Source organism: Corvus hawaiiensis, chromosome 3 (genome assembly GCF_020740725.1).
Source record: "Corvus hawaiiensis isolate bCorHaw1 chromosome 3, bCorHaw1.pri.cur, whole genome shotgun sequence".
Classification (NCBI taxonomy): Eukaryota; Metazoa; Chordata; class Aves; order Passeriformes; family Corvidae; genus Corvus; species Corvus hawaiiensis.
Window position 1 is genome coordinate 86,131,689 of NC_063215.1, and position 21,661 is coordinate 86,153,349.

At 54.4% G+C, this 21,661-nt stretch overlaps 2 long non-coding RNA genes across 5 annotated transcripts in view; one reads left to right on the forward strand and one right to left on the reverse strand.

The window, feature by feature from the left end:
- The window catches only part of LOC125323737, a 44,532-nt gene extending 24,803 nt beyond the window's left edge, over window positions 1–19,729 (reverse strand). For all 4 annotated transcript variants that reach the window (XR_007202628.1, XR_007202626.1, XR_007202627.1 and 1 more), the window contains exons 1-4: window positions 19,509–19,729; window positions 7,922–8,030; window positions 5,359–5,626; window positions 3,729–3,784 (exon numbers count right to left, since the gene is read on the reverse strand). This is a non-coding gene — a long non-coding RNA (uncharacterized LOC125323737). The remainder of the gene's footprint in view (window positions 1–3,728; window positions 3,785–5,358; window positions 5,627–7,921; window positions 8,031–19,508) is intronic.
- Window positions 1,417–6,027, forward strand: LOC125323738. Its single transcript, XR_007202629.1, has 2 exons — window positions 1,417–1,503; window positions 4,378–6,027. It is a non-coding gene; the product is annotated as an uncharacterized LOC125323738 (long non-coding RNA).
- Window positions 19,730–21,661: the final 1,932 nt, after the last annotated feature.

Consider the following 21,661-nt stretch of genomic DNA (forward strand, 5'->3'; position numbering starts at 1 on the left):
AATTTCTTGACTCCTTTGGCATCTCCCCCAAGCACACAGCAGGGTACTGATGGGGACGATGGCTCTTGGGCTCATAGGATGCTTGTCCCAGAGAGCATATGTGCTGTCCTTGCAAATGGCATAGCATAGTGCAAAGGACTCTCTATCAGTCCTGAAAGATGAACCCAATCTAGCATTAAATCCAGCTGGCTTGAGTGCCAAGAGCAACAAAGCTCTGGTCCCACAGACTTCAACATGAGTCATTTACCCCCAGCATGGAGCCTGGACCACGTCCTTGTAGTGACTAACTATTGGCACCGCTAGCTCAGAGGTGTCTATATATGTTCTATACCTGCCCAGCTGATGTCCTTTCCTGGAGAAAAGTCATCCCACACACAAACAGCCCTTGGGCTCTGCCACCAGTGCTGTCCTGCACAGCTCCTGCCCTGTGCTACCTTACCCTGCCTTGACTGGTGGACAGCAGAGTTGTGCTGATTGGCAGCATAGTTGGTGCTGTGGGTGCCTCACCTCTCCCTCCCTGGTGCTGCAGCTGGTCACAGAATCACAGGATTGTAGTTTGTGGGAACAATGACTCTGTCCTGAGACAACAGTGACAGCAGAAATCCTCATAATGCAGTATGTATGACCACTGATGCTGGTTGCTACCCTCAGTTCGAGGCCCACAACACCTCTACTTTCTAGATCCTCAGCATTTTGTTTTCCTTGCCAGGGCAGACTGTGACAAGCTTTGGTTATTTAAAGAGACTCACTCCCAGTCAGTACAAGATTTCCTTGGCCATCCCAGTCCCACTGGCTGATGGGCATCTCACACAATCAAAACACAGTGTATCTATGTCCAGCCGCAAGTTCTCAGCAGGATGAGCAAAGGGCTCTTCTCCAGGGTCTCTCTGGTGTTTTCACCCTCCTTCTCACTGGGAAATACTAACCCATAGGAAAAGCAAAGTCCCCTCTGTGAACAAACCAACCCCAAAGACACCAACCAGACTAGAGTGCAAGACACAAGGAGACCCCCACAGCTGGGGAGAGTAGCAGCACAAGAGATCTGAGCCATGCCATGGCTCCCAAAAACCTCCTTCTACCCCACCTGCTTCCCAATACCCCTACCACTGCCCCAGTTCCCTTTCTCCCTATGCCTGCCAGGTCAGCCCACAGCTGCACTCACTGTGGGATTCAGTAATTCCCTGACATTCAGCACTGTGCAAGGTGACCAGGAACAGATGTATATGAGCAATCAGAGAGTGGGAGATCTAATACCGCAACCAACAGCACACTGAGAGCGTGTAAGGCAAGGGAAGGAAAAAAAGAAAAAAGAAAAAAAAAAAAGAAAGAAAGAGAAGAGAAGAGAAGAAGGGAAAAAAAAAAAAAAAAAAAAAAAAACCCTAAACCACAGACGGCTCAATACTTTCCATGTGGTGCCGCTAAGGAGGAAATCGCCTCCATTTGCTACGTGCGGAGCCGGGTGTCTGCACAGCGGCCGGGAAGAGAAGGGAGCCTGTTTCCCAGGTGGGGAGGAGGGGCTGGCGGAGGAGCTGCAGCCGGGAGGAAGGTGCCTCCCACACCCACGCGGGACGGGGGTGGCGGGCGAGCTGCAGGTGGCGGGGCCGTGCCGGCGGTGGCTGTGCTGCAGGGGCACCTCCGCAGGGGCTCCCGGGGACCCCGCTGCCCGACGCGGGGTGCGGCCGCCCCGCTCCAGCGCTGCTCCGCTCGGGGAGGCCGCCTGGGGGTCCCGCACCCGCTCCCAGCGCCAGGGGCTGCGGGAGACCGGCTCCTTATCCAGCATCCAGTCTTGCTGCTTGAGCTGGGGTGCCGGCTCTGACCCACCCCTCCCCGTGTGGTACCGGGTGCATTTCCCCACCGCTCAAAACAGGGGCCAGGGGAGGGGAGGACACATTTCCCAACCCCCCTGCGTCCCTCTGAACGGTGTGGTGAGTGGGACGAAGGCTACAATATCCCCCCCGCTCCCTTCTCGTGACTGCCCCTCTGGCCTCTGCACCCACCCAGGGTGCTGCCAGAGTGCCACGGCAGCTGCCTGTTGCTGTGCCCTGTCCCCTCCCTGGGCCTCCTGCCCAGCCCAGCTGCCTCTGGGGGCTGCTGCCCCCACCTTTCACCCCAGCTGGCATCCATTTCTGCTCGGGCAGGAGAGGGGGAAGGGTGCTCCTGCCCAAGGTCCCTATCTGAGGCACACCCAGATTGCTGCTTGCGGGATGATGGCAGAGGATGCAGTACCTGAGGGCAACTGAAGTCCCCCGGGAATTTTGAGGGCTTATCCTGTGAGGTGCTGAGCACGGCAGAGGATGGGGTTCCCCTCTCTCCAAGCACTCCTTTCTCACTTCCACCAACACAGCAGCTACCCCTTCTTCATCCACAGACCTGTTTCTGGGCTAGTGCCACAGGGTCTGTGCCCTTCACCCTGTCCCATAGCACAGCTAGACATGCTGCAAAAGCCACCCCTCCTTGCCTGCCCCCAGCATCAGGGTGGGGCCCACTCCTTGTGCCAGCCTGGCTGGGGCAGGGAGAGCCTTGGGCTGAGGGGTGGCACCACATTACCTCATGCATTTGGATCAGGGGGCAAAGTCCCTGATCAGAGGTCTGCCACAATCACACCTGGGCTGTGCAACCCAGGGAAAGTCCATGGTGTACAAGATGAGCAAGGTTGGGTTGAGGGCAGGGGCTCAGCGTGGGGACCAGGGCACAAGTAGCCCTTCCCCCCTGCCCTGGGCACCTCAGGGAAAAGCAAAGAGGTCTTTGCTGTGGCCTCACTGCTCTCATATCCAAGCCGCTGTCCATCACAGCCCACAGAGCACACGGGCTTGACTTCGGGAGACTTCCATCCAAATCGCTTCTCCAGCTGTGGATGGGGACCGCCAGAAAGGCTGGGAAAAGACCTTCTGCTGCCTGCAGCAAACACCTCAGCTGTGAATTGTAAAGTCAGCCTGGTTCCGCTCCAGGCTGCTTAAACACCAGCCCAGACCCCTTGAGTGCCTTCCCCGTCATATCTGCAGGATCACAGCTGCTAAGGAAGTTACAGCCCTCCCAGCCCCCTCTCTGGGAAGCCACTACTCTGTCCCAGTTTGACCCGTGTCCCTGGGGCCTTGCCTAATCTCGTTTGCACAGGTGGGGGACCCTTGTAATCCACAGATCTGCATCCATGCCAGGTAAAGCACAATCAACCCTTAGGCTATTGCTGTTTCCTGGGAAAAGACAGGATTAGCAGGGCCAAGTAATGGGAAATCCAAATGGCCCATTTCAGAAACTGTCAGCTACAGGAAAGGTTCTGGAGGGGAAGACAATATTTTGATGGCTGTGGAGTCTTTTTAAAATTTATCAACCATAAAACACAGACAAGAAAGACAGTGTATAGCACAACCCATACCATTTTGGCTGGTCCACTTTTCCCACAGTCCTGCTCATCCTCGGAAGACCCCACGTGATGGGTGCCAAACCCACTGCAGATTTTTGTGGGGCACACTGGGGTACAGATCATTTGGCAAAGCCTTCAAGCCTTCTGTGATATGCAGAGGAAAGCTTCAGACTGATACACGCAAGTCTCCAGCACCCCAGTGGAGAGAGGAGGATGCCACTTGAGTTCTCAAAAACGTCACTCAGTTCACCTCCCCACCCACAAGACCTTCCGGCAATTATGCTGTCTGTAGGATACCACAGGAATCAGGATCCTGGGCAGTCCACCCCGAGGCCCTCCCCAGCCTTTTGCAAAGAGCAGAACTTACCTCCAAACACCTCCTGACATGTGGGACTCTCCCCATTGGGATGTCTCATGGTTCCCCTGCAAACAAACAGTCACAGCTGGAGACTTCCTGGGCACCTTCTGCAATGAAGAAGGCTGTCAGGCCGTGAGGGTGTGTGTCCTAGCTCTGCAGCTGCCAGCCAGCTCCCACTGGAGGGGCTGTCCAGCTCTGTATTCACCACCTCTGTGCTCTACAGGATGTACACTGTGGTCGAGAGCTGCTGGTGCCTATTGAGGAAGGTCCAGTCCATCTGCCTGCAGGATGGGTGACCCCCTCACCACATGCAGAGCTCGGAAGCAGCCCCAGCATAACTGGGTGCAAGGCCATGAGACAGTGGCTTGGTTTTCCTTGGGAATTAACATGGTGCCCATAGGAGCTAGCAGCCCCCCAGCAAAGCACAGGGACTTCCAACAAGGACCCCAGTTCATCTTCCAGGAAGGTGTAGGGCAGCGACATCTTCTGCTTGCTGGTGGCTGAAGGCACAGTGGGGATGATGCCACACCATGTTGCCTGTGGGGAAAGCACCCACTTCTACTGGGCATCTCTCCCTGTGTTGGTTTATTAATTTATTTTTCATTTTCCCTCCCTCCCCTTCTTCCTCCTCCTTCTTTCCCCCTAATCCATGAACAAGACTCTCAGAGCTAGAAGAGAGGAGAAAACCAGCACAGCTGCAGATGGGATCAGCGGCGTGCTGGCAGGCAGGCACGCACAGCTGGGAGAGGGGAGCACGCTCTCACACACACAAAGCAGCACCAAATGGAGCACGTGGAAGAAGGCCAGCAGAGGCTGGTGACTCACATCCCCAGCCTCCATCAGCTTCTTCAGCAACACCAGTAGATGACCGAGGCTGGCAGGAGATACCACAATGCTGGAGCCGTGCTCAGCACCCACAAGCCACCCAAGCAAAGGATGGGCAAACTCTCCTGACCTCAGGGGCTGCTCATCACATCTTGGTGGCAGCCAGATGCAAAGCACCACATTATCTTCTGTGGATCGTAGTCTAAATATTTATTTCCTTGTCCAGGCCCTGACACGTCCCTCCTTTCTTTTTCATTTGTCAAAAGCATCCATATCACCAGTGGCAAGAAATACTTAAATGGGAGAGAGATGCCACAGACTCAGCAGATGAGCAGAAAGGAAAGTGTAGTTTGCTCCTCGTTGAGCACCCAGGAGACATGGAGAGCCCTTCCCATGGCAGAGGTGGAGAGTAAGGAGGTCATTGTGAAAATTATGGCTGCACCATGAGTTCCTGCTCTCCACCTGTTGGGCTATTCTCTCCCCTCCCCAAACACCCCAGTGGCACAGCAGGGCCTGGGATGACTGCCAGATTCTCCTTGCTCAGAAGCTATTCAGTCCTCCAGAGAGGAAAAAGAATGCTCACGGGAAATGGTCAGCAGAGCAAAACCAGCACCTCTGAGGACACAGAGCACGTTTGCAAAGGGCAGTACTGCTCCCCAGCCATGCCTGCACCCACCACAGCACCACCACAGCAGGGTCAGCTTCTTGCCTTCCTTGCCTTCTGTGACAGCAGTGGCCTGTGCCAGGGCACAGCAGCGGTGCAGGACGGAGAGAAGGGAAAAGGGCCCTGAGCTGAGGCAGCATCTGTACCCACCTCTCAGTGCACAGTGTTTCAGCAGCTGGTGCTAAACAAGGACTTCAGGCTTCTCTCATCCTCTGTGACACTTCCACTGCTGCAGTGCAGCCCTATGCCAGTTGCTATGGCCCAGCTGTACATCCCGGTGCTGGGCTCCTTGCAGGACAACTTCTTCCCAGTCCTTGGCAGCATCGCTTCTGTTGGGATGCTGACTCCCTGGCTTGACAGAACACAGAAACACCACAGACCACCAGAAGAGAAGTTGGTAAAGCACCATTTCACCGAGCTGCAGAAAAATGGGAGAGGATATTATACAGCCCTGAGCAGTGGTACAGCCTCGTCCAGCCCTGCCTGCCCCTGGAGCCCCCATCTTCAGCCATTTGCTCTTGCACATCTGCACTTCCCAGCACACACTGATCTGTGATGCCTGGCTCTCCTCTTCCTTCCCCTCCTCACCCTGCTGTAAGGATCACACAGCCTCCTGCTGATGCAGGATGTGTTGCAGGATACACCACCATTCAGAGCCGCCATGAGGTGTAAGTTTGAGGTAGCTGGAAAGCACTGGTATAAGCTGACCAACTCTGCTATGCCTAAGAAATAATACTATGTCCACTCCAGGTGCCATCTCCAAACCAAGGCATACGACTCACAGGTTAGAGATGGGGCACTGTCATTCTGGCTTGGAGGAAAAAGAAAGTGAAGGCAAAAGAAGATCAAAGTGTAATTTCCCTCAGCCTGACCAAACATTATCTCCATTCCAGCAGCTCTATGAAAGCAATGACACAAGGGACAGGCATTGCAGGTAAGCCTGCTCCTGCCCAGCACTGTGGACTTGCAGTCACTCCTCCCATGCCAAGCGCTGTTATTCAGCTGGTTTTAACTAGACCATGCTAAAATGTTTGGGTTGAACTTCATCTTGCTGGGTAGCTGCCTAATGCTGAACTATCTAAGCAAATACAGTTATAAAATATATAATTTCAGCCAAAATGATTCATCTACTTCCAAGAACATTGTAAGGGGAAATGCTTTGGTTTCTCTTGCTTTTGTTACAGAGAAATCTGATGACCTTTTCTTTGAAGAGCTCTTCAAGCTGCATGTTTTTGGCATGCAGACTTGAAGTTTGGCAAAAGGAGAAGCAGGGAAGGCCTTTGGTTTAGTCCAGATGCACCCTTTGCTGCCGCCAAATTTAGCCAAGTCTTTGAAATACTCCGTTTCACATGTGCTTCCTTAAGGCAGTCTTATAGAGCTTACCAGCCGAATTCCCTGAAACCTTTCCCTTTCAGGATGCGCTCCAGCCAGGGGCTGAGCAGGATTTCCACATAAGCAAAGCTGTGGATTGCTGCAATCCAAATCACAAGTCCAGTCCATCCCTGAGACTAGGCAGCTCCTGCCACCTCACACGCCCCATCCTGGCTCAGGCAGAATGAGCAATGCATGCACAGGCAGGTGGGGAAAGGGGCTGACTGGACCAAGAGACAAACAAAGGAACTGCTGGGAGGAGGGAGGATTTGGGATGGGAATTTGACTGAAGGGAAAGTGGACTGAATCTAGGAGGGAAGAGGAATGTGAACCTCCATGAGGACTCAGCATGAAGAAATGCAGCCAGCTGAGAGCACAGCACAATGATGCAGAGGATCCAGCAAGGTTACAGCCCTGGAGAAAGCTGGGGTATCCCAAAAACCAGAAGAAACAAGGAGAGGGGCAGGAGGAGGGGGCAGCCAGCTGCTGAGTATTACAGCAATAAATGAGGCAAGCACTCGGTTAAACCAAGAGGTCTTGGAGGGCACTGCAGGCAGAGCTGACAGCCAGAAGGTGCACAGGGAGCACAAGGGCTGACTTTGGGGGTGTCAGGACAAGACCACATCTGCAAAAACGGTTTCTTTAACACGAGGTATGGAGGGGTAGCAGCGTGTCATGGAAATACACTGTGAGTGCTCATCCTGGCAGGGGGCGAATCAGTCCTGCACCATGATGTCCTGCTAGTGGAAACCAACAGAGGCCTTTAAGTGTGAGCTGAGAATCTACCAGGGGTGTGCAGGCTTCCCTCTCAGAAGACAGAGGAGGGAATTCATCAGAAAGTAACAGCCTGTAAATCAGGACACTGCTCCCAAACAGGGAGGGACACATCCTGGATGCTGTGGTGCAAATGAAACTCTCCAATGTGTCTGAGGCTCAGAATAGCACCATTTGTTTATTTATTTTCATTGTGATGGCTCTGGTTTTGCTTGGAAACAGCTGCACTGAAGTCTTCGCAGCTCTGAGGACTCCAATCTCAGCTGTAGCCCAAAGGAGCGCAGAAAGTTTGGAGACATCCAGGAAAGCATTTGAAGCTGGCGAGCCTTGCTTTGCACTAGCATTAGGAGCCCCCTTCACAGTCACACTTCATTAGCTCTAGGAACCAGTGCAAGCAGACATTAGCCTTTCATGGGACCACTGTTCTCCATGGATGAGCAGTCAACACTACCAGTCTCTGCTTTTGCTTTGTTTTTCCCTTAAGAAGGAAAATTTTCCTGCCACTTTCTTAAAAATAAAAGAACGCAAAAGCAACATACATCAAAAAAAGAAAAAAAGCAGCGCTTACCCTCATAAAGCAGCAAAGCCTTTTCATTTTTCCCCCAGAATCCCACAGGAAGCCCAGAACAAATCCAGTCACTTTTTCTTAGGAAGCACATCTCTTCCTGGTCTCATACCTAGGTAAGAGCAGAAAGTCTGTATTCAGGCTGTGTAAGCAGCATGGGGGTGGCTGGTCCATCTTCCAGCCAAGGTGCCAGCCAGTGACTCATCTGCCATGGAAATCAGGGTGCATGAAGCAGAAGAATGGAGAAAGCAGTGGTCCATGCTATTCCAAGTGTGTCACTTTGCCAGGAGATGTCTTCCTGTGCTGATGGGGTCACAGGTCCTGGCAGGCCCAATGGGCAGAGCTGGACCTCAAGCTGTGGGGAAAACTGAGGTGGAGAGTTAGTTATTTGTGCATGCGAGGGCCATTGGGAAAGGGAGCATCTGTGGGAAGCTCTCTCCTGAAAGGCTTTCTATAGGAGTGGCTGGAGAGTATCTCTTGGAGCTTTCCCTTTGTATTAGGATATCCTGAGTCAGAAGGGACCCACAAGGATCATCGAATCCAAATTATAATGAAGTATTGAGTACTGAATTTTTTATTCTGCTCTAACAGCAGGTTCTGTATTCTACAGGGAGCTTTTACTTTTTAACACAAACCTGAACTCCTGAAAGCCAGGCAGTCTGGCAAATGCCCTCCCTCCCCCAGGCCTTCACCGTGAAGAACCAGGGCTGCTTCCTGGTCCCCATGTCCTGCCCTGCCAGACATTTCCCTGCCATGGAGGCTCCCATTCAGTACCATGGTCATGCCACCACATTTTGTTAGCAGGGCATCGTGGCACACAGTGGGATCAGTGGTCTAACCAGGGTGCTGAGCCTGCAAAAGGACAAGATGGTCATGAGCTACCTGGACTGTAGCTCCCAGGAGACAGAGCAGCATCGATACCAGGTCTGTGTTTTAACCTCTCTCTCTCTCTCTAGAGGAAGGCCGGGCAGGAATTCAAACTGGGATAGTCCTCAGGAACTGCACAACCCAAATGGCTTCCACAGGAGCATTTGGCATCAGAAGAAGGACCAGATGAGATTTGGCTGCTGAAGTCCTTCTGCCCTCAACTTCTCCTCCACAGGCTGGCTCCTGCCAGCTGTTTCTCCATCTTTTCACCACAGCACTTTCAGTTTTGGCCAAGCCGAAAGATGAGCCTTTCCAGCCTCAAAGCTGGGAACCTGCCGAGGGGAGCTAGACTTTAGCAGAGATCATTTGCCTCACAAATTGATCCGAGAGCTCCTCCAAGGGGCAATTGCACTGCTAACCCACCATGTCCCTCCCCCTGCATATGCGCAGGTGTCTGCAGAGCTGTCAGACCTGTGATGCTCAGCAACCTCAGGCGTCTGCTCCACTTTCTCTGGGAGAGACAGCCAGGACACTTCGCTGAGCTCGAGCAGCTCCCACGCAGCGGGCCAGCGCTCAGTGCCAGGGGATGTGTGTGCAGAGCCAGCCGGAGGTAGAATTCGAGCCTGCTTTCTCTGAGACAGCCAGGGCCAAGTCCAGAGGAAAAAGCGAAGAAAGACTTTGCTGTCAGAGTCAGGGTTTACAACCAGCCGTAAATGGCCTCGGTCCCTGAAGTTCCCATGGTGACAGCCCTGGTGAGAACAGAGCTGTCTCCTCTGTCCAGTCCCCACCAGCCCTTCCCAGGTCAGGGCGTGTAGCTGCCTAGCACAGCCTGGGTGAGCTCACCCAGTGCTGGTACCCCCTGATGGGGAATGAAGTGCAGCCCCAGCTCCAGGGGAGCAGCAGCCAGGGCACCTTGCACAGCATCCCTCTAGGCACGAGCTGCGAATGCAGCAGCTTTGGGGCTTGATGCTTCTCCTCCAGCTGAGTACAGGATTTGGTATTCTCTTCCCTCCCCTCAGGCTCCAAAAGGCAAGAGATTGGAGACAGTAATGGATGCACCAGTTCTCCACTGGACACGTGCACAGAGCACCTTCCACCAAGGTCAAAAGCAAGCTTTCTGGAGAAAGGGCTGTTTGGAACACATGGTCTTTGCTATAAGCTTCTCTTCATTCGCTAGCTAGTTTTCTTTGCTGGTGTCTGGCCAACACGATATTCTCTTGCTTGTTATATCAGCTTGCTTACTTAATGCATTCAGAATGGGGAAAGGCCCACTGCAGAGGCATCAGTGTGCAGCACAGATCTAGGTTTGCTCCCAGATCTAGGTTTGCTTTGACCTACTGGGAGACCATGAGTAAATCACTTGGTTCTTCTGTATCAAAGACTCCTGTGTGTTCAAAGAAGACATAGCTTTTCACCTGATCTTGCTGTGCCTTCCATGCTGTTAGAGAAAAATCTTGTGGAGATAGATGGATGGACCACATCCCATCATGGGAGCTACTCTAGATTCCCAGCAAGTGTGACTTGTCCCACCAGACTAACCCCAGTGTGGACACTGCTGCCTGAGCCTATTACCCCTGGCTCCCCATAGAGCTGATGGGAAGGAAAAGCATTTTTAGGACTGGATCAAGCTATCCTGTTTGATTCATCTACTTGAGCATGAAAAAACTGATGCCCTATAAATGCTACAGGCTGCTCATGAAGTCCAGGACATCTTGGTGACATTAGATGTCTCCACTGCAGAGCCTAAGACGTGGTCAGACAAGTCATGCTGGCCATGGCAGCCGCAGTTAGGATGCACAGATGGTGTGACTCCGGTGAGTGGAAGAGCTGACTTTTCCCAGTCATCTCTCAGTGTGTAATTCCTCTTAAGGCAGAAGGCCTTGCCTTGGCTGGTTATGGCATCACTGTGCTGCGAACATGAGTCACCGCTGTAACAGGCTGAATTATGACTCCTTGCTTGCTGAGTTTAAAACAGAGGAAGGCAGCTTAGGCAAATGGAAGGGCCTAAGCATGTGAAAAATGTTCCCTTTTCAAAACTGCCATTAGCCAATTGAAAATCTCTGTATTTGGGTTGCAAGTCTATGCCAAGTCTCTGTCTGAGGCTCAGTTCAAACACTCAGGCTATATAATCCCTTCCAGTCTGGGCTCATAATGGAAATGCCAACAGACCGTTAAGCACAGCGGTATTGCCAGGTTTTGCTATAATTAAACACACACAGGAAAAGGTATAAATAACCAGGTTAAATTAAGGCAGGGGGCTGTGATTGAAGGGATCTCCGGGAAAGCCTGCAACCTGGTTGTGTCTGACTGGTTCAGGGGTGGTCGACTGGGGACTTGGGATTTGTGCCTGGCTCAGGTAAGCCCTCTCTAGCAGCAGATGCTGTGTATTAAAGTGAAGTCAGCTGGCAACAATCACCTGCAGAGCACGATGTTCCAGCTCCCAGGTCTGTGCTCCTGCCCTTGAGAAGATGCTAAACCTTGCCTTACAGAAAGCCAGGTGAGGGGAAAAATAGGAGCCTTGCTGTCTTCTGAGTCACACTCGACCTTGCTGGGTTTATTTGCCCTGTTGGAGGCCCGTGTTTGTTGTTTGCCACCTTGTCCTCATTTCCACAACAACCAGATGAAGTGGCCTGAGGAAATGATGATGCAGAGGCCATAGATAGAAAAAGTTAAATATATAGTAAAGAAAGAGTGGCAGAGGAGGCAGAGACTTCCTTCTGGGATGTTGGTTCTTGCAGACCATTCGGCCCACAGCCTGCGGGTCCCCCCAAGGGAAGCACCTCTCTGAAGCACACAGGCATCGCAAAGCAGCCAGCAGAGACACAGCGGGTTCTGCTCTCTCCTCTGTGCAGATTGTTCCCACTTTCACATCCCAGCTGGCTGGCAATAAACCCTCCTGCATGTAGATGCTGGGGAAAGGGGGAACACCCCCAAAGAGGACACTGGCTTAGGTGTGCCAGCAGACAAGTAAAGCTAGAAAAAAGGTGGATTCACAAGAGAAACATTCCCATGCCAGCCTTCTTTCTTCTGATGATGTGTGTAAGTAACACCGCGGGAATGCTGCAGGACTCTCAGGGAAGGCAGCATAGTCTGCAGGATGCACCAATGCCTCTGCACAGTCCCCTCCTTGCTCAGGGCAGCAGTGCCAGGTCCTGAGCTTATCAGCAAAATTAGCTGCACACACACATCTCTCATGGTTTTCCTCTTGTGACCCTAAGCTCAGTTTGAATGAGTTTTCTGGGCCAACTCTTCTAAATTTGTATCAGTATCCAGGGAGCTTTAGTAAATAGCACAGCAAATATTTGGTTTTGATATTTGTCTTTCAAAAAGACAATGAGGCAGCAGCCACACACAAGGACGCGGCCACGCGTGCGACCTCAGGCAATCACGGAGCTCACCCCGCATCCGAAAACCAAGGCTCGCTTTTCTGTCTAAAGAAATAACTTCACTGGGATTAATGTGAAAAAGACCCCCTCCGCTGAAACCAGATCCATGCATGTTCTAGCACATACTCATTATTGTGTATGCTCGTATATTTTTCTGACCAGAGTCATCATGCATCAAATCTTGCACTTTCCAAAAAAAGAAAAAGCTCATTTCCAGCCTGCAAGACCAAATCTGACCTCAGCTTGTGCTTCCCCAGCTGAGCTAATAACATTCCCAACCCCCAAAATATGGAGGCAGCTCAGAATGGAAATGTTAAAGAGCCGTAATTCCAGAGGATGTGAATGGCTAATTCTGTACATTCAAATGAAACAGAGGGGAAATATACTGAATGGAGCCCATGTATAAGATCATATGAAATGTAAAAAGACTTGTTGTTCAGCACACACACTGCCTCTTCAATCTAGTTCTGTTTAAATGCCCATTCTTTTCGTTTGGCATCTCCTTGTCCCTCGATGGCTGAATCAAAAGAGGAACGAAATAATGACACAAAGATTTTTAAAAACTCAGCTCCAGCTGCAGCAGGGAGAAGCCTGAAGCGAAACGTGAGAGCGTACGGCTCTTTGTTAAGGCTTCCTTGGCTATAGAATATGCTATATGAAACGCCTGGCGGATCCCGTTTGGTCCTATGGAGGGAGAGCTCTTAAGGTGGCTCTCTTGGGTTTGTGGAGGATTGCGGGAAGGCTTCCCCGCATTTGCAGGCAGCAAGCGTCCCACCTGCAGAGACCCCAGGACCCAGATGGTTCCCCCTCCAAACACCCTGGGGGCCCAGGGCACTCTCTCCCCAGACAGTGGGTGGTCCAGCCTTTTTTTGTCTTTTTCGTCATTGTAGCTGCCACTTTACATTGGGAAACCAAACTCAGCACTTCTTGTTGGGAGATGGTTCCAATTTATACAGATTGCTAAGACATAAATACGTTTTATTCCATGCCTCTAAGGTATTTTTGCATGCCCAGCTGGCAGAGCCACACATACAGCTGCTAGGAGGTCTTGGTGCCAGCAGAGTAGTCCACAGTCCCCAGCCACAGCCTTTCCTAAACTCTGCATTTGGAAGCTGGTGGAACAGTTGATGTCCTGATGACTGCAGGGACCCCAGTGGCAGCAGCATCACAGCAGAGCTGGGACAGAGCTGGGACAAGGCTGCTTGTCACATCCGTATCTCCAGCATCCATAAGAAAGTTCGGTAGGTCCTTGCAGCAGATGCCCCACCACGGCCTCCTTGCAAATGCTGCAAATACCTTTTGGGAGAGAGCATCACCCAGAGCATCCGCTTCTGGAAAGGAAGACCACCATTGCCTCCTTTCTCTGGCTAAGGAAAACCAGGGAGAGAAGGTATGGTGCGAAGGAGGAGGCTCCCGAGGGTGGGGCCAGCTCTCCCCACTGCCACTGAGTCCCTTGGCCAGTGCCATGAAGAGCAACACCAAAAGACATCCAGTGAGTGCTGTGGTGACTGGCTCCGCACAGCTGAAAAACTTGGAGTCATATTGCTTAATCTAAACAAATGTTCAGTGAATGTCAACACTAATTCATTTTCCGTGGGCTGAATACTTTTCTTCTCCGAGGCTCTTCCAGCAGCTGTGGCTGATTTCTGCTTATGCCCAGCATGTCTCCCCCAGGACCCCCCACCTTCACAGACACCGTGGTGGTTCTCAGCATGTCCCCTCACTGACACCAGCCCTTGGCACATGCTGGGAGTGGGCTCTTTCCAGGGGTTCTCTGTGGGAAAACCCAGTGATGCTGGCATGCCCTGAGCTAGCATCAGCACTGAAAGCCCAGTATGCAACCTGTGCACCTGGACAGGTATGAAAATTATTCATCAGCATTGAAGGATTCTCTGTATTGTGTGTTACTTGGGAAGTGGAGTCCTTGTATGTTGTGCCTACCCCACCTCACAGCTGCTGGACACCCACTACAGGGGTAGTACAGACAGAGTACAGGTAGGACAGGCAGCAGGATGCTTCCCTGCTGCAAGGAGCACAGGTCTGCCCTGCTCAGTTCTTTGCCTGGCATGAGGATCCTTGCAAAGCACCAGGGAGAAATTTCCAAAGGCATTCAGTCACCTCAGTGCCCTTGGCTATCTTCGTTGAATCCCAGAGAGGAGGGGTGCCATGACCACCGGTCCCTGCTGCCAGGACCATGCCCCAGCCTCATGTGCTGCTGGCACATCAGAAGACATGTCACCTGCCTGTCCCAGGGGCTGGGAAGGAGGAGCACGTTCCTCCACAGCCACTGAAGCCATCTCATGACGTTTGCACACATGGTTGCCAGAAGGCTGTCATAGCTTGGGGGAGGACAGCCAGAATGGCCATGTGATCCCCTCGCTGCTATTCCTGGTGCCCAGTGAGGCTGAAGGACTGTCACACGGAGTGAGAATCACCCGGCTGTAGCGTACAAGCCAGGTAAGTCCAGCTGTGGTGACTGCAAATTCCTAATTAGTTCATTGCATCAGACGGCCAAACACTCAGAGTCATTACCCAAGGATGGCCTACGTGCCCGGCAGGGCGTACTCCCCTGATCCCTGCTTCCCAAAACAGGACTGGGAGAGCCAGACTAGCTCACCCTGGAAAAGGGACACGCTGTGTGGTGTGCCCGGCAGGCCAACAAGCTCCAGGTCCCGCAAACCACATGGGGAAAACCCAGCAAGACAAAGTGCCAGACACGCAGCAAATGGCCTGAGTGTGGCTGTCCTACACGGTGAGGTCTCATTCTGCACCACGCATGGATGTGGAGTGGGTCTCTCTAAGCCATAGACACAGGGACCTGGGCACAGGATAGTGGGTTGCACACCATCTCCCCCATCCTGCTCTCCTCCACCTGAGGCTGCAGGCAGGCATTACCCACTCCTTTCCCACCGCTTCCTGCAGACAGAGATCTGGACACGCTTTTGGATGCCCCTCAGCAAAGTGGTATCAGGGCAAGCTCCCTGTGTACTGGCTGGCAGGTTTGCAGAGGGATCCTCTCCCCGTGAGCTCAGCCGGAGCCCTGCCACTCACCCACTCCCAGCAGCACCAGAGAGCAGTGGCACTGCTGCCTCAGAGGTAGCACGGGCAGGCTTGGCAGGGATTTATGTATCTTGGAGTTGCTTTCCCCGTGGTGGTAGCTGGAACTGATTCTGAATACTTAGCTGGTTTAATATGAAAACACAAATCCCTGGATTGACAGCTTGTCCAAGCAAGGCACCGTTTGAGTTCCTGGCAGCCAAGCAGTGAGAACTAATGCTGGTCACAGGGTGGAGGTGAGAAACAGCCGAGCAGCTGGGCTCTGCTCCATGCTTCATCTGGAGTTTAGATGCTCTTCTTTCCTTGAGCTAGGCTAACATGGGGTGGCAAGGTGCACCCTTGTCCTCCCTGGACTTGAGCCCCATCAAAGCCTGTGATGCCAGCGGATTGGAGGTGCTGCAAAGTGCAAAACTAGGCAGGGACTTCCTGCCCACCACACTGTGGAAGCATCTATGTCACTGCAGGCTCTCCTGTCCTCCTCCTGCATCCCCTCCTGGTCCCAGGGGCACCTCACTCCACTGGATGGAGAGTTCTCCTCTTGCCTGCCCTCTGGATGAAGGGTCCTGCAGGATCCAGGATGCCACTGAAGCAAGGACTCCTTTAGAGTAACCACCTCCCAGCACACAGCAATCCTACCTAACTGGTTCAGGCAAGGGGTGATGAAAAACGCTGTGTCCTGCTGAAACCACTGTGAGATTTAGGGCAGGCAGGTGGGATCATCCAGGCTAGAGCAGGACCAGTGGGCCTGAACTGGTGCCCAAATAGTACCAAAGGCACCACCAGGTCTGCACGACAACATTCCTGGGGTACAGCTGGCCATGCTGAAGGGGTCAGTGCTGCAGCACCATCCTTGCCCATCCCCTAAGTAATGTGGGTGCTGCTGAAAAATGGGGCCCAGCCACCGCAAGCACTATGCGGGCACTTTCTGCGGGGTCCCTGGCCCACACTGCAGGACAGCTCTGCTCCTGCACAGTGGCATGGGGATGGCACAGGGGTAGGTACCCGCAGCAGGAGCTGGGTCAATGTGCTATTTGGAAAAGGCATGTTAGACCTTCTCTCCTGGAGAAGCACCTCTGTCAGGGTCTCATCCAGAGCTCCCCCTGAGTAGCTCTGCATTTCCAATGCTCCCCAGAAGGAGACCTCACCAATGCAGGCAGGCAAAGCTGCCTCTGAAGGAAATTTTATTCCCCATGTGACAGAATGGGCAGAGTGGATAGGAAAGCAGCGATTGCCCCAGCTCACTATCTCCTGGGAACAGCAAGGGCTGTTTCATGGTGCACTACAGGCATGATCCACACCTGCTCCGGGGGGAGAGGGAAGCTGTGGGGCTGTGCACAGTCACTTCTTCCACTCAGTCACTCTTCCCACAGCTGTGCCAGTAAAGCTATTGTCCTGGTCCCTACAGTGGGAAATCCCAGATCCAGCTGGAAAAGACCAACACATATCCCAGGTGATCCTCAGAGGCCCCAGAAACAAACAGCAAAAAAAGCTCTTTTCCTCTCCTTATATCAAAGCACCAAGCAGACCTCACTTCCTGCCTCTGCCAGCAACTATCAGGGAGTTACTCAGCTCCTTCCCCTGGCTTTCCCCACCAAAGGGCACCTCTGATGCAAGTGGTGGGTCATTGGAGAGCAGGATGTGGGGCTGTGAACATGCCCCAGGGCACAAAGAAGCTGCAGAAGAAGAGGATGCCCCGGCACTGCCCTGCGAGGCCGGCCATGGAAACGGGCAGCAGGGAGAAGGGAGTGTGTTGACAGCGCGCTACGGCTGTGCACCCCAAAGCCCGGCCTGCTCCCAGCACCCCCAACCTGGGACTGCCAACAGGCCACCGAGGGGCTCGTGGAGAGCAACACTGGGCCACCTGGGGCGCGAAGTCACGGTGGCAACCCGGCGTAAAACCTGTGGGGTCCCGCTCGCCCCACAGTGGCCTCGGCTCGGGGGCGGCGGGGCGCGGGGAGCCGGGCGGGGGGCGGCGGTGCCAGGCCCATCCTCTCGGGGACACCTTGGTGGCGGTGCCGGGCCCATCTCCTTGAGGACACCTTGGTGGCGGTGCCGGGCCCATCTCCTTGAGGACACCTTGATGGCGGTGCCGGGCCCATCTCCTTGAGGACACCTTAACGGCGGTGCCCGTGGGCGCCTCCCGCCGCCCGCCCCGCTCGGCTCCCGCCGCTCCTCGCGGGGAAGCAGCTGACTCGGGGCGGCTGCCAGCGCTGCTGGCTGCTGGATCCGGCCGCGGCAACGTGCAGCCCGACATGTAAACCGGGCAGGCCTATGCTAATGGCGGGGGGAGGGTGCCTGGCGCAGGGGTGAGGGGGACGGAGGTGGAGGCCGGAGCACAGCCAGAAAATTCCCCCCCCCATCCGCCCCCCCGCTTCTCCATCACCACCTCCCCGCATCCATCTGCCTCCCCTCCTCCTCCTCCATTCATAAAATCCGGGCGGCACTGCCACCTACCGTAGCGTGCGACAGCCAGCCCGCCGCTCGGCTCGGCCCGCGGGCAGCCCCCAGCCCAGCCCCCCTGCCCCGGCACCCAGCCGCACCCCCGACCCCTGCCCGCGGGTCCCGGCCCCAGCGCCAGCCCTCGTCCCAGCAGCGCCCCCAAAGCCCCCACGGGGCAGAACGGCAATCCTGTCCTTTCCCTTAAAGCCGAGGTGGGGTCTCTCCGTCCAGCCCCTCACCCCAGCCTCAGGTGTGCCCCAGCTGTATTTGGGGCGGTCTCCTCGCGCCTCGGGGTGTGCACAGCCACGAGCTGAGCGGTCAGCTCCACCACCACCCAGCCTGCTGGAAATCAGAAGATAGAGACAGCAGTCTCCTACCTATGCTGTCTGTTTTCCCACCCTTAGGGAAACCCCCAGCTCGTGTTTTCAAGCACCTCCTTAAAACCACAAAGCCCTCTCTCGGCACGGGGCAGATAGAGGACATAACAGCCTGAGACAAGTCACGGGCCTTAGGTTTCAAAACAAGAGATGAAAGTAGCACATACCTACCAGGAGAAGGGTGAGTTAGCCATCAGCCATAGTCCCTGCTCAGGAAGAAACCTTCCCAGGGCCAAGCAACCCCCTCCAGGAAGAGACACTGAGGGGCAGCCCCTTTTCCTCCGCAATTCCTTTCCAATTCCCCACTGGGGAGGGCCGAGACTCCCACCGCCCTCTCCTTGTAGTGTTCTATTCTCCCTCCTCAGCACACAATGGGGCAATCCCTGGTTGGGTCTTACTCCACATCCCTTGCCAGCACCCATAGGAATAAATTCCTGTGCCTTCCCACATCAGGGGACTCTCCCCAGTCCTGCATTACTTCCTTTTCCTTCCTTCCTCTCCTCTCCTCTAACAAAGGATAGTTATCCCCAGTCAGCAAAGATGGCAACCCCACACCCCAGTGGGAAGTGAGCAGCCCTGCAGGGCAGCAGGGGCTGGACCTCCAGGCTCATGGGTGCATGAGCAGGAGCAGCAGGCTCTCTGGCCAAGTGTCCCCCCTGGCAGCATTTCAACTCACACCAGCCTCCCTCTTTGTTCACCAGAGTTGCCCCCGCCAGGACTAAAGCCCTAATGGAGTGGGAGAAAGTGAAGGGGGTGAATTTGGACAGGCCCGACAGAACCTGCAGGCGGGTCAGCGTGAGCAATGCCTGTGCAGGTGGAAGACCTTGCGCTTGAAGCTGAATGGGGAACACTGAGCATCTCTACAGGGAAGAGAGAGAGGGAGGGAGGGAAGTAGGAGGGAGGGAGGGGAAAAAAAATCTTGTGAGTGCAGAGTTTGCAAAATGAGCTGGTGGTAAATAGCTGGAGGATAGACAGCGTCTGTACGTGAGGCACAGCACGGAGAACTGCACCTGAGCAAGGCTGGGCCACTGCTCGCTCCAGCATCACACGTCACTCACTGATGCATCCTCCCCAGCCTGCTCTCTCTCTGCACCAGCTCCCCCGCCTCCACCACAGAAATGCAGTGGGAAAAATGGGTTCCCCCCACACTCAGTGCAGCCACAAAGCAGAGAGCTGGGAGAAGCACAACTGAACTTGATTCAAGGTCCAGCAGGTGCCTGCCAAGGGAGATTCAGCACCACGAACCTCCTGATCCCCTTTTCCTGCTGGGAACCCACAGCCCCTTGAGCTCAGTGTCTCCCCACGCCCCTGCTCAGCTGCTTTCTGCCCTGAGCAATGGCAGCCGTGTCTGCCAACACTCCCTGCTCGCTAGAGCTGCTATCCAAGGCCCTTTGTTCCCCTCGTCGGGAAGCCCTGCTTTGCATTCCGCAGCCAGGGGTTGAGGCCCAACACAACTCATCTCACCTGGGATGCTCCAGACGGGAGACCACCAGCTTTCCCCTCCCTGCTCTGAAAGACCGGGCAAAACTCGCACAGCACCTGGAAAACGTGTCTCCCTCCCTACGTGGGAAAAGGAAGAGAAGCCATCCTTTCCCTGGAGAGAGGCGCGCCCAGGGGTGTCGGTGATAGCAAACCCTGCCGCTCATTTGCAGCTTCCCCCGGCGTGCTCCCCAGGCCCGCCGGGATCGCCGGTCCCACGGGCGGCAGCCCCGCAGCCCGGTTCCGTGGGAAGGCAGCCCGGCACCCGCCTGACACCCTGTGGCCGCCTCCTGCCTTGCAGGGACGCGGAGCGGCGTGGAGCGGGACGGGGGTGTGGGATAGGGATGGGGATGCGGACGGGGACGGGGATCGGGATCCAGCCCATGGGGAGGCTGCGTGGGAGGGGGCACACAGGGTGTCTTAGCAGAGCAAAGCTGACAGGAGCAGGGAGAAACCACAGACCGGGCACATGCCTGACTCCTGCCACCCGCCATGCAGGGATGAAATGCTACATACTTTAATAAAGCAGCACACGCATGTCCCAGCAGTTTCCATAAGTGCCCATGGATTCAGCCCAGCATGTCCAGGAGGAAAAGAATTTCAATTTACTGCGAGCTGATGCCACAGGCTCATATGAGTGCACAAAACGTCTTGCTCTATGGCAGCACATGACAGCAGGGGCTGCTATAATAATGCCCCAACAGATGGGAGGCTCCTAAGAACATCCGTGTGGGTTTCAAGCCCCTCAGAGAGTCCTCCCCACTGCACAGCAAGGCCTTTTCCCTGTTCCTCTCTGGCTTTACTCACCTCCTGCCAGAAGGCTGAATTTCTACTTCCCAAAGCACGAGGGCTGGAGTCTCTGCAGGGGCTGGGGTAAAACATCGTTATTTGCACACCCCCAACCCCACAGGGTGCCCACTTGCTGCATCCACGTGTGAGGCGTGAGGGTCACAGTGACCACGTGTGGCATATGTCCCACCCGGGTCGGGATGGGGGACACACTTGTGCAAGAGTTGAAACACCTCGGCAATTCCCATTGCTGAGAGCCAAGCCTGCAGCATGTCTGAGGCACCACTGCAGGACCCCAGCCCGGGAAACTTCAGCAGCAGTGTGGGTGGAGCTAGCACTCACCCTTCTTAGGGAAGTAGGAGGAATGGCTCTGTGTGGTGCCCCAAGGGAGTTACTGATCCTTAGCACCCCCCTCGTTTCTCATCCCTGGAAAAGCTGCCAGTACACTGGGGGCAGGGGGAGGCGAAGGTGTTTTTCTTAAGAGCGAAGCCACCTTGGAGCAGGCAGCCCTTGGTCCAGATGATCTCCTAGGTAACCCAAATGAAGCCCTGCAACCTTGATAGAAAAGCTTATCTCCATTTAGGAGGGAATCCTTTGTATACTCTTACTGACCTGCCTCTCTTCTCTGTTTTTACAAACCCCAGTGGATGTCCCACCCTTACTCCTCTCAGGGCCTTCAAGAGAGTCCTCCAAACCCCACCAAGCGTGGCACATGGCTGCCAGCTTGATTCTCCTGCAGGAGCATCAGCCGTGCCCAGGGAGCTGGTGATCCCTGCTCACAGCATTCATTCCCGGCCTCCCCTGGGCATCCACGGTTCCACATGCCTCTGCAGGGAGAAAGGCTGTGTCTCTTTCCCAGGCCTTCTTGGGGCAGAGCTCCCCCTTGATGAGAGCCCATTGGCAGTGGGGCAGTGAGGCCATCAGCTGCTTTCTCTGCTCTGACTTTCTCTGGCTGCAGTTCGGAGAGATTTTGACCTGATACTCTGCCCCCACACATCCCTCTGGCTGGAGCCCAGCGGGAATAACCGGAGACATTCAGATGATGCATCGCAGGAGAACCATTTTAATTAAAAGTGATGCTTTGGTCAGCGGGGTACAGACTTCTTTGGGGATATGGGGGGGAGAAGTGAGCTGGGTGAGTGATGTGGGGGGGGAAGATGTGCTCGTCAGGGTTAGCTCTGAACTCAGCAGCTTTGCCAGGAAAGTGGGAAGTGGCAGGGCAAGGTGCCCTGAGGTACTCGCTTCTCCAAGGCCTTACCGTGGGCTGGTGCTCTTGGCAGTGCTTAACAGTGTCCTGAAAGCCTGGTGCAAACTGCAGTACTCCCTCCCCCAAACTCAAAGCTTTTGCA